The sequence below is a fragment of the Castanea sativa genome, chromosome 11 (genome assembly GCF_040712315.1).
Source record: "Castanea sativa cultivar Marrone di Chiusa Pesio chromosome 11, ASM4071231v1".
NCBI lineage: Eukaryota > Viridiplantae > Streptophyta > Magnoliopsida > Fagales > Fagaceae > Castanea > Castanea sativa.
Genome location: NC_134023.1, coordinates 63,850,356 through 63,859,357, shown reverse-complemented (window position 1 = coordinate 63,859,357; position 9,002 = coordinate 63,850,356). Strand labels below are relative to the sequence as shown.

General features: G+C 35.5%; 1 pseudogene; it reads left to right on the top strand.

The window, feature by feature from the left end:
* Positions 1-303: 303 nt before the first annotated feature.
* LOC142616933 (putative disease resistance RPP13-like protein 1) lies at positions 304-4,796 on the top strand (annotated as a pseudogene).
* The last annotated feature ends 4,206 nt before the right edge of the window (positions 4,797-9,002 follow it).

The following is a 9,002-nucleotide window of genomic DNA, read 5'->3' as shown; positions in this document are numbered from 1 at the left end:
TGTTTGGTCTAATTAAATACCATATGAATTGAATATTTTTTTGACTTGATCATTGGCAGCGATCAATTCGAAGCTACTATGAAGACCACATACTAAAAATCATATTGGGCGATCCAACCAAATCACTAAATAAATAAATCAAAATATAGGAATAAGAAAAGAAGGTTCCCATTAGATTCAAGGTTATATAGGAATAAGAAAAGAAGCAATTGTTACAGATTGCAGACACATTCACAAGCTCTTTTTTTCATTGTTGTTCTGGAATCCTTCCTTGACAAAGCAACAAAAAACAAAAACAAAAAAATGCTTCCCGAACTTGTGGGAGGGGCATTACTTTCTGCATTTTTTGAAGTGCTGTTTGATAGGCTGGCTTCTCCCCAGGTTATGGCCTTCTTCAGAGGCCGGGATTTTGATCAAACACTCTTTCACAAGCTAAAAACAGCTCTGCTGACTGTTAATGCAGTGGTCATTCATGCAGAGGAGAACCAGATCACGAATCTGGCAGTAAAAGAGTGGATCAATGAGCTCAAAGATGCTACCTACAATGCTGATGATTTGCTGGATGAGATTGCCACTATAGCTTTACGAGGAGAGTTGGAAGCTGAAGCTAAGGCCAATGGAAAACAGGTAGCACCTGGTCAATTCTCTGTTCTTAATCCGCGTAATCAAGAATCCATGCTGAAAAAGATAGTTGAAAGACTTGATTCTTTATCAAACCAGAAAGATCTGCTCAATCTCAATGGAATTGTAAGGGGGAAACCATCATGCATGTTTCCCACAACTTCTTTAGTTGATGAATCCAAAGTGTTAGGCAGAGAAAAGAATAAAGAAGAACTAATGGAGTTTTTGCTTGCTGGTAGTGTGCGAGAATTGGTTGTGATTGCTATAGTTGGGATTTGTGGGGTTAGCAAGACGACCATCGCTCAGCTCTTGTATAATGATTCAAAGGTGGAGGAACATTTTGAATTAAGAGCATGGGCTTATGTTTCAGAAGAATTTGATGCTTTAAACATCACAAAAACCATTTTTGAATCAATCACTCCAAGCGATTGCAATGTCAGAGACCTGAATGTTCTTCAAGTCAAACTAAAGCAGAAATTAAAGGGAAAGAGATTTCTACTTGTTCTAGATGGCATTTGGAATGTGAACTTTAGTAATTGGGATTTGCTGTCAAGACCCTTATCAGTTGGAGCCTATGGGAGAAAAATTATTGTGACAACTCGTAATCAAAGTGTTGCATCAATCATGCATGTTGTTGTTACTTATCCTTTGCCGCAGTTGTCATTTGAAGCCCGCTGGTCATTATTTGCAAAACATGCATTTAATACGAGAAACCCTGCAGAACAACCAACCTTAAAGAGAATCGGTGAGGAGACTGTCAAAAAGTGCAAAGGCCTACCTTTAGCTACAAAAACACTTGGGGCACTCTTGCACTCGAAAGTAGAAGTTGAGGAATGGCATAGAATACTGAAAAGCAAGATATGGGATCTACCTAATGACCAGAGTAACATACTTTCCGCTTTATTATTGAGCTACTATCATTTCCCTTCACATCTCAAACAATGTTTTGCTTATTGTTCAATTTTTCCTAAGGGCTATGAGTTTGAAAAGGAGAAATTGGTTTTCTTGTGGATGGCAGAAGGTTTCCTACAGCAACAAAAGGGTAATGACACAATAGAAGAGGTTGGAAATGAGTACTTTCGTGAACTATTATCGTGGTCATTTTTTCAACAATCGCCTCGCAGCAAGTTGTTCTTTGTGATGCATGACCTTGTGAATGATTTAGCTCAATTTGCATCTGGAGAATTTTGTTGCAAGTTTGAGGATGGCAAACTGCATGGAATTTCAGAAAAGGCTTGCCATTTTGCATTGTCAACCAACCGCCTCGATGGCCCTGAGAAATTCGTGGCACTTCAGGAAATGAAGTTTCTTCGAACCTTCCTTCCACTAAACTTTTCAAATCCTGCTCAATGCTCTGCCTTAAGCAAAATGGTAAGTGATTTATATTTGCCAATTCTGAAGTACTTATGTGTGCTTTCTTTTTCTGGTCAAGCGATCAGTAAGCTGCCTGACTTTTTGGGCGCATTGATTCATCTACGTTACTTGGACCTATCCCACACTTTAATCAGTGAATTGCCTAGCTCAACATGTTCTTTGTATAATTTGCAAACATTGTTGTTGTCAAGTTGTTATAATCTCAGTGTTACCAGAAAACATTGGAGACCTCATTAAATTACGCCATCTAGATGCAAGTGAAACCAACTTAGCAGAGATGCCAGTTGCATTTGGAAGATTAAAGAGTCTTCGAGTGTTGACTAATTTTGTTGTGAGCAAAGATAGTGGGTCTAGGATCAATGAATTGGGCAAGCTTTCAGATCTTCGAAGTACACTTACCACCTCAAAGCTGGAGTATGTAGTCAATGCCATAGATGCTTCAAACGCTGACTTGAAAAGTAAAAATTATCTTAATGAGTTAGTTTTCCAATGGAACTCTCGACACCCATTAAGTACAAACTGAAACAGAAGTACTGGACAATCTGCGGCCTCACAAAGATTTAAAGAAGCTAACCACTGAAAACTATGGTGGTACAAGGTTTCCCAATTGGTTAGGTGATGCCATTTTTACTAAAATGGTATTCCTACGTCTTAGCAGGTGCAAAGAATGTATGGTCTTGCCGCCACTAGGGCAGTTATCTTCTCTTCAAGAGCTCCGCATCTCAAAGATGGAAAGATTACAAAAACTGGATGCCAGATTTTATGGGAACAGCCACATGGGAGTCAAGCCATCCAGATGCATGTTTGAAAACTTTGTAGTTTGAAGATTTGCCTAATTGGGTGCATTGGATACCTTCTACAAATGAAGGCGAAGAGTTCCCTTCACTCCAAGAACTTCAAATACAAGGATGTCCTGAATTAATTGGGAGCTTACCAAAGCACCTTGGTTCCTTGACAAAATTGGTGGTTTCTGGGTGTTGGAAGCTTGAGGCTTCAGTTCCGAGGGTCCCAACGTTGAAAGAAATGAAGCTGCATTGTTTGGATGCTTTGGCATCCCTGCCTGAAGAATTGTTGGGAGGCAATTCTTGTTTCCAACAATTGGAAATAGTAAACTGCCCCTCACTCATTTCCTTTTTTGGAGGTGATTCTCTAACTACATTTAAATCACTTTCTATTTCTTATTGTAGACATTTAGAGTTCTTCCAACCTGAGCATGTGAATCACCAATTTGGAGTTCTTGAACGTTTGCATATATCAAAATAGCTGTGATTCTTTGGAATCTCTGCCATCAGGCGTATTCACCAAGCTTCAATATCTTCATATTAAGGACTGTAGGAATCTCAAGTCCCTTTCAATTCAAGATATGGTTCTCTCATTTCTTCAGGAAATTGAAATCAAGGATTGCCCAGAGCTGGAATCACTTGCTGTGGGGGGGGGTTGCATTCTTGCTTACCATGTCTTCTAAGATTGGAATTATCCAACTGTCCAAAGCTCTCTCAATTTTCACAAGGCAATTTGCCCCTTAACTTACAATCTCTGATTATTAGTAATTGCAACAATCACACACCTCGAAAGTGTACATTTTTAGATCCCTTAAAAACCAGTTATTTAACCTAGTTATTTAGCCAAGTGATTACTTAAGTAAATTATTCAAATCTAAGTTAACACAAGTAAATCATATCAAGTAAACAATGCGAAAAATAAAGAACACAACGATATGATAACCACCTAGGAAAATCAAACCGGTAAAAAACTTGGGGAGGATTTAACCTAGCTATCCTCAAGGTAAAACAAGATCCACTATGAAAGAATTGAAGTTTTATAATAGCGACTTAGGCTACTAACATCCTATTTCTACCTCGAGTAGAAAATTTACTACTACGACCTTATGATAGCTCCGAGTTAACAGATTACTTCTTTCTCAGATCCACAGCATCCACAAGTACACCCACTTGTGTTTCTCTTTAAGCTCTTAAAACAACAACTGAAGCAATCACCAAGCTCTCGACATCAATCTTGATCTTGATAACCCTAAGTATGTATGAAGTTAAATACCTCTAGATCTCATAAGAGATTTACACACACAGCATAACAACAACCTCTAAAACGTGGCTAGAGTTTTTCTATTTATATAAGACATAAAACATAAAACCCTACACGTCAAACAGACTTGGACTGAGTTAGAAAATTCTGCAGAAAAACAATCTACACGACCTTTGATCGATCGAGTCTAATTTTCAATCGATCGAGCTTTGCAAAAATTGAATAGTAATTTCCTGCAATTACGCGATTCCAACTTTACACAAACACATACTTTGAGCAGCCTAAATCTAGACAAAATATTTTGATCATGGTTTGCCAACATATACATATTGAAGTTCTAATACATTAGTTCCTAATTTCTTAGAACTTAATAGAAATGAATGGGGTTTACATGAAATGGTGTCTCTCACTTGTTTTGAGAGTGAAGGTGGCTGCAGTAATGTGAAGTTTTTTTTCCAGAAGAGGGTTTGTTGCCCAACACTCTCACTTCCCTTTGTATTAGCAAACTTCCAAACCTTGAAGTCCTCGACAAAGGCCTTCAGGACCTCACCTTGCTTGAAACATTGGAGATCAACGACTGTGAGAAGCTCAAGTCAATGCCAGCAGGGGGATTTCCCACCACTCTTACTTCACTTTTAATCACTGAATGCTTGTTGCTTGGTCCTTGTTGCCAAGAGGGAGGTGTCGAAAGGCCCAAGATTTCTCACATTTCTGGCATACACATTTTCCCGATTCCTGATCAAGTGAATGAACGCTGATGAAAGCAAAAATATGAAAACACTCAATTTTCTTGAGGTACCTTTCCTATATTGGATAGATGTTCTAGTGCATAGTTAAATTGTTTCAAAGTATTACAAATTCTTAACCATGTGAATGAATTTTTCTTTTCCTTCTCTGATCGGCAGTGGCCGTGTACAATCCATAGTAGCACATGATTCATCCTTCATTCATGGTTTGATAGATCTTCACCATGAAGCTACATATTGTGCACCGTTTTTAAGTTCAACCAGAGAAGAACAGAAAGAATACAGCTTGGACCCTTTTATCTTGGATCTATTCTTGTTTGGTGGGTATTCTCATATTTCATTTTGGAGTTTGGACTTTATGGTTATGTAATTCAATAGATTTCATGGTTATGTAATTCAGTAAGTCTAATTTATTTCCTAAGTTCTTCACAATTGTTGAAGTATGTTGTAATTCTTATTAATAAAAGTGATGTTGTAATGGGCTCATATCAAAGTGAAGTTCTAATTACAACTTGCCATGCTAGCATTTGTAAAAAAAATTGTGATTTTTAAAGGAAATTATTTTTTGTGTCCATAAAATTGCTCTATTTAACTGGTTGCGAGAAAACAATAAAGGTTCAAATTGACTTCTCATCCCTATATTTATGGGGTGTTTTCTTTTTAAATTTAACTAGTAAGTTGCTCGTGCGATGCACGGATAATGTTATAATGTTTTATGTAAAAAAATTATGAATAATTTTTTACATATATTATAGCATAATTGTTAAATAAGTTTGTTAGTATTGAGTTCATCATAAAAAGCAATAATTATAAATTGCATACACATTAATCATAATTATTTAGTTTAAGTAATGAACAATAAAAACACAACTTTGGAGGAATATTGTAAAGTAAAAGTTGATATATAATATGTCTTTTTCTTTCTCCTTAATTCTAAAACAAAATACACTTATGGATTTCTCACATCAACATCCAAATACCCATAGTCAATCACAGCTTTTAGAAAACCCTCAAGTCCACAACGTTTAACCTTAACATCAAAATCGTAATTCCAGTTGTCACTCAATATAAAATGCAAACCCCCTTCATTGGTTGTAGCCAACTTATACGGGTTAATATTAGATAGGACAACAATATTGGAGCTAGGTAAATGTCATTGAAAGATTGAAATAACATCATTTTAGTCTGTGTGTATTTAACATGGGATGACATGAAGGGCTATGTATAGATGTATATAAAGGAGTTTGGTAGGAATATATTCGAGAAAATTTTCCAAGGTGCTACTTTCTACATAAATATTTGGATAAATGAATGCTTGAAATTCAAATATTCTTATATAAATTTCACAGGTTTCTCGTTATTCTAAATAAGAAATATAGGGGAATGTGAAAGCAAATATAGATTTAAAATCTAATAATTTTCAATTGTTACAATTATATGTCCAATTTGATTGATCAATTCCCTAACAAACAAATGATAGAAAAAGGTAAAAAGGCTTCAATTTTATTCCTCAAACCTCCTCATCAGCCAAGGAAAGGATTTTTTTTTTTTTTTTCTATAGTGAAATCATAATTTCCATCACAATTGAAGGATTAAAAAACAAACATACTTTAACCATATAATCAAATGATAAAATTACAAACAAATATATATCTAAAAAATCAAAGAATTTAAATATATGAGTAACAAAACTTAGCTAGCAATGAAACAACAAAACTTCAAACAAATATATATGTGTCTAGAAAATCAAAGAATTTGAATTATATAAACAAAAAAAGATAACCTAGCGTGAATGATTTTGACGGTGATTTTCATCTCCTATTCCACTAAGCCATAGACACCCATTTTTTTTCTCAAGTTACTAAGAAAGTAGTTGAAGGAAAAAATTGGGGCTTCTAATCTGTAAAGAAGTTTGTCCTCATGTCAAACATTTGAGATTAGTGATTTTTTTTTATTAGACATACAAAAAAATATAAGAAGCCAAAATGAACCCTTTAGTATAGAGACAATAAGAATTGAGAGACGGGCACTATTGCACAAATGAAACCAAAGACATACACTTCAACAACAATAATATAATATTGGCGTAAATGCACTTTTAGTCCCTACATTTTGACGTTTTTCCATTTTAGTCCCTACATTTTAATTTTACCACTTTTAGTCTCTAAACTAATTAACGCATGTTATTTTCGTCCTTTCTGTCAGTCAACCAACGAAAATTGCTGAGGTGGCAACCAGAGACATTAAAATATTATTAAAAATGCCACATCAACATTTAATTTTTTTTAAAAATAATTTATCAATTTTAATTAAAAAAACAGAATTAAAAACAATAAGATCACAAAAACAAACCCAGATCCAACCCATAACCAAACACAAACTCAAATTTAAAAACACAAAAACAAACAAAAATGATCACAGCTCCGCACAAACCCAAAAAAATCATATAAACCCAGAAATCAAACTTTGATCCGTGCTTCTCATCCCAAAACTCTCTCCATAGCCTCTCATCCCCTCTCTCTCTCTCCATAGCTCATCTCAGACCCAGCCTCTTTCTTCCTCTCTCTCTCTCTCTGACTCCGTCTCTCATTCAGTCCTCACTCTCTATCTCACGGTGGTAGTGGTGTTTTTTTGGGTGATTTTTTGTGATGATATTGGTGTGGGTCTAGTGGTTTGCTTGCAAGATCGGCGAAGATTTGATGGTCTGGTAGTTTTGGTGATGGGTTTTGGCTATGGGATTGATGATTTGCTTGCAAGATCGGCGTGGGTCTATCGGGTTGCTTGCGAGACCGGCGTGGGGCTGATGGTCTAGTAGTTTTGGTGATGGGTTTGTGGTTGAGCTGGGTTTGTGTTGAGTTATTACAATATTCTTTTATGATTTTTCTGTGGTTGAGCTGGGTTTGTGGTTGAGTTGGGTTTGTGGTTGGTTCTGGGTTTGTGTTTGAGCTAGGTTTGTGTTGAGCAATCAAGTTTTATTACAATATTCTTTTATGATTTTTCAATGTTTGATTTATGGGTTTATATGATTTTTTTGGGTTTGGGTTTGTGCGGAGCTGCAATCATTTTTGTTTGTTTTTGTGTTTTTAAATTTGAGTTTGTGTTTGGTTCTGGGTTGGATCTAGGTTTGTTTTTGTGTTCTTATTGTTTTTAATTCTGTTTTTTATTTAATTAAAATTGATAAATTATTTTTAAAAAAAATTAAATGCTGATGTGGCATTTTTAATAATATTTTAATGTCTTTGGCTGCCACCTTAGCAATTTCCGTCAGTTGATTGACAGAAAGGACGAAAATAACACACGTTAATTGGTTTAAGGACTAAAAGTGATAAAATTAAAATGGAGGAACTAAAATGGAAAAAACCTCAAAATGTAGGAACTAAAAGTGCATTTACGCCTATAATATTTATGTAATTCTAGATTCCATCTATGCTTCTCACAATTTGGCATACCATCAGATTAAATACATTAGCATTAAAGCAGAAATAGGCATGATTGAAGCACTTACAGCATCCAAAGAAAGAAGAAATTATCAAAGCGAGACCAAAAGCGTTGACACACATATTTAGCATGGTAGGAATGATCCACAACATTGTACATGTACTTGCGAAGAGCCACTATTAAAGCTAAACATGAACAATGGATTTCAGATTAATTAATGTACTTAGTAGGAGCATTTGGATGAGGATGATACCAAACATGATAAAGCAAATCCAAACATAAGAAACAAAGGTCCAAATCATGCATGGAACGTATGTAAAGAAACATGAGGAGATAATAGCAGATTCGAGAACATTGGAAAAGGTGGCAAAAATGGAAAAAGAAAGAGTAACCTGACCTTTTGGAAATTGGAATCATAGACACACAAAGAGGTCAAGCAAGGCTTAGCTTGAGTGTGAAAGATATATAAATATTTGTAAGCGTGGAGAGCATGACTGTGGTGGATTTGAGGGATATTCAGCTTCTGCACTCATTCCTTAAAGCTTGAGACAAAACCTCTTGCATGACCAAACGGAAGGAAAAGAGGAGACATAAATACCAGAATAGCAAGAGGTGAAAACGTATTGTTGGGGTTAGTGATAAACTTTGGGAATACTATGATTTATTGAGTAATAATAAAAAGAATTTACTATGAACTATTGGGTAGAAGTTAAAAAACTTTAATGAAAAGAAGGTAAAAATACTAAACACAAAGTTAGAGTGCCACATGGCAGGAGCTCA